The following is a 3,665-nucleotide window of genomic DNA, read 5'->3' as shown; positions in this document are numbered from 1 at the left end:
TTGTGAGCTGCCAAGAGTTAATGCATGTAGTCAAACAATGATCCAGCTAGCTAATATATACTATGTAAGGCATGACGTTGTTATATATCCTGAAGCCTATATAAATAAGGTGCAAGTCTGTAGGTTTATATTTACAACAACACACACCGAGAGAGGAAAAACAGAAGAAAAAGAAGCAGAAGCTCTTTGTTGTAAGAAAAGAAACAAGGCTGTAGCCTTTATGTGTTGTACTTTTATTATTCATCAAAATAAAAGTGTAGTGTTATTGTATTTGTGCTTTAATATTATCAAAGTTTAGGTGTAAAAACCCATACACGTTTCCAACAAGGATAAATCATAAATCACGTAATCGGTAGAGCTTACATTAGAAGGAGTTGCTTAACATTTGGGCTTGTTTTCTTTTATACTACAGACCTCTGAGCCAAAAAGTTATTTCAACACCTTAGCTCGCTCGTTTACTGTGCTCTTAAGGTATAAGATCACCATGGAAGGAAGGTAGAGGGGTGGAGAGTAGAAAGCTTCATTTGTCTCACAATGTTCCTTGCATTGTTAGGTTTCCAGTTTGGATTTTTCCAGATGAGGGGACAATAACCACTTGAGTATGCCATCTTCGAACAGAGTAAAATTTGCTACCAGTTTACACAAGCATTCATATTCACACATCTGTATCACAAATTTCTACAACTTATATAATGAATTAAAAGTTTGTCTAGGAAAACAAAGAATAAAATACTTGCAAGTGAGGAGTATGTGCATCATCTGTTTCTTTGTTAGATGTACTTTTTTGGTGTCGCATTGTAATCATTGTTTTATATGCAGTTACTTTGAGTCCTAGATAAGAGATAATAATCTGGTTTGCTCTCAGCTATGCCATCTTTTATGGTCCTACTGCCTAGCCAGGTGATACAACCTATACTTTTGACGTCAGTGATGGCTTAGTTTCTTCCCCTATCATTTGAGGCCAAGTGATTAATATGTCTGGACATATAGTGTTCAAATCTGAGCCCAGGCTTGCGCATTAGGGTTTTCATATTTATTTTGTAAATCCATGAAAAAGCAATTATTTTTATGTTTTCATTAATGTCCTTACCAAAGTTTTTTACTTGTTTCAGGTGACAAAGTGGTATTTATTGGCTCTGGGACTATCATAGAGTGTGAGGCCCATGATGAAAGTTTCTTTGCTACTATCTTAACTAATCCAATCACCACTGTTCAATAACAAGAATATATGAACACTCCATTCCATGATTAGTGTTGGGAAGTTTAAACCTCAATTGCCGGTTTAATGGGGGTAGAGGTCGGAGTCAACACTCAACATTGTTTGGAGTTCTTGCTGAATTTTTTTTAAGAATCATTGTTTTTTCATGTGTTTAGGTTTTCTATTGTTTTTGGAGTTTTTTAGAGGATGGGGATTAGCAAGTTTATAGAGAAAACAGAAGAGGGAGATCAAAATGTTGCGCAGAGCTATTTTAGAGAGAGAGAGACGGGGGAGGTGGAGCGCAAAGAAGGGAGCGAGAGCGAGGGAGGGAGGAGGAGGAGCTGAGGTAGAGGGGGAGGGGGAGAGGGTTGTGGAACAGGTCCATTTTTATAATATGCCTAAAAAGAAAGTACATCAACTACTGCTATTTATAGGCAGGAGTCGATCTGGCTTTTCTCCTAATACAAATAATATGACTAATTGACTAAAATACCCTTGGTACTTATAACTAGGAAATGATGGACCTACAAAATTCTGAACTAACGACAACAATAGCATTTCCGATGGTAATAACTCAAATGGTTGGCTAAAATAATAATTATCTAAAATTTTAATTAAGAAAATAGTGGGGTACTCCAATTGTGTGATTTATATTAAAGATTGGCTAAATTTTATCCAAGGGGAATAATGCTTCAACAAATATAGCTAATGATATTATAGAGATTATTATGGAGGTTCTGAAAGAATCATTATCCAAACAGCTTAGAGAACAACTTTGGGAAAATTGTCGCTTATGTATAATAAGAGAAACATAGTGTCTTATGTGTGTCTAGAATTTTCTGGAATAAAAGAAAGAGAACAAAAAAAATATTCGGACAGCAGTTTTACACATACCCTCTTTTTGTTGGTAGTGTACCCTTGTGCACCAAGTGATTGAGTGAACATTAGCCTCCAGAGAACCACAGCTAAGAAAAAGAAAAGCAGATAGAATGAGGGGTGTGAACCGAAGTATACACACAAAGAATGACTGATCCATATAGTTAACTGATTAATATGTAGCTACAGTTAACTGATTAATATGTAGCTACACCTGTATCACATTCAAATAGTTTGTATTGCATTAACTATGTCAATTCAGATCTGTATTTCTTAAACCATATTACTTTTCTGTTGGTACATATAATATTGCATATTGCATAGTTTAAAATGATTGTGTTATTGCAGGTTGATGTATATTTATCCAGCGGTGTATTATACGAGGGGTAAGTTTTGACTTACGATTTTTATTACAACATTGCCATTATCAACATCAAGTCTGATGCACTTCTCTCAAATGCTAAACTTAGATGTGTTACGTATGTCTAGTGCTGCATTTTTTCGAGGGCTCTTTTCTTCTTAGGCATGTTTCCTGTTCTTTATGATTCAGTTGTGATGATTTTCCTCATGATTGCAGGGAGTTTTTCTGGACAACATGCACAGTGACTAGGGTAGGTACCTTTTCCATTCTGAGAGACACCGGAATAGGGTAGTGTAGGCCACATGCTTTTGCATGTAGTTATGCCTAATGATGGTATAACCAAGTCAATTAGTTATACCACATGCCTCTTTGACTTTTATATTGACATGGGTTTTTGTCAGGTTGCTGTTGGGGGTCCCGTTATCAATTGTTATGGTGAAGTTATTGGAGTCAGCTTCCTCATGCCCCCCCATTCAATGCATTTCTGCCAATAAATATAGTATTGAAGTGTTTGGAGGATTTGAAGAAAAATAAGTAATACTAGAACCTAATTTTCTATGTCATATGTTTCCTTTAGTATATGGTGTGTTCAATTGTCTATTTATTGGTTAAGGTATTTTAAAATCTTGTTTAATATCTTCAATGCTAAATCATCCCATTCACAATTTCAATTTTGAAGATTTAGATATGTATATGCCAGAAAGTACTAAAGGAAGAAAGAGGTAAGAAACTGAAATTGGTCAAACCTTAATGAATTTGTCAAGGTGGATATGTAGGCGGTATTTGCTGGAACAGAGGTGACTATAATGTCGAGCTTGTTACGAGTACTGTGTTTCGCGCTACAAGAAAAACTTCAATAGACAACGGTCATGCACTGATGTGAAAATGCAAAAAATCGATGTCTACGTGGGTGTAGTAAAAGGTATCTGTTTTTCACATCGGTCCAGAACCGATGTGAAACACCACATAATACATCGTTTCTAGATATATAACCGATGTATTAGTTATGCAAAGACATCGGTAATTAACTGATGAAAAAGACAAGAAACGATGTCAATTGTATTTATACAACAATGCTTCTGTAAATAGAAACGATATATTAGACTTAATCAGACCTCAGTCATTAACCGATGTCTATGATTACAAATTTAACTATTATATATAATTATGCACCAAAACTACTAAAAATAAAAATAAAAGGAATCAATGAAATATAAATGACCAAAAATT

The 3,665-nt window shown here is 35.0% G+C and overlaps 1 long non-coding RNA gene across 2 annotated transcripts; it reads left to right on the top strand.

Annotated features, from left to right (window-relative positions):
• The first annotated feature begins 350 nt into the window (after positions 1-350).
• On the top strand, positions 351-3,129 carry LOC141668737 (uncharacterized). Of its 2 annotated transcripts, XR_012553172.1 has the most exons (5): positions 351-619; positions 1,113-1,297; positions 2,423-2,460; positions 2,652-2,685; positions 2,837-3,129. It is a non-coding gene; the product is annotated as an uncharacterized LOC141668737 (long non-coding RNA). The 2 variants fall into 2 exon arrangements; XR_012553171.1 differs by having other exon boundaries at positions 351-1,297.
• Positions 3,130-3,665: the final 536 nt, after the last annotated feature.

The sequence above is a fragment of the Apium graveolens genome, chromosome 6 (genome assembly GCF_009905375.1).
Source record: "Apium graveolens cultivar Ventura chromosome 6, ASM990537v1, whole genome shotgun sequence".
In the NCBI taxonomy this organism is placed as follows: domain Eukaryota; kingdom Viridiplantae; phylum Streptophyta; class Magnoliopsida; order Apiales; family Apiaceae; genus Apium; species Apium graveolens.
Note: the sequence above shows the minus strand (reverse complement) of the source record. Positions and strands in the feature narration are given on the sequence as shown.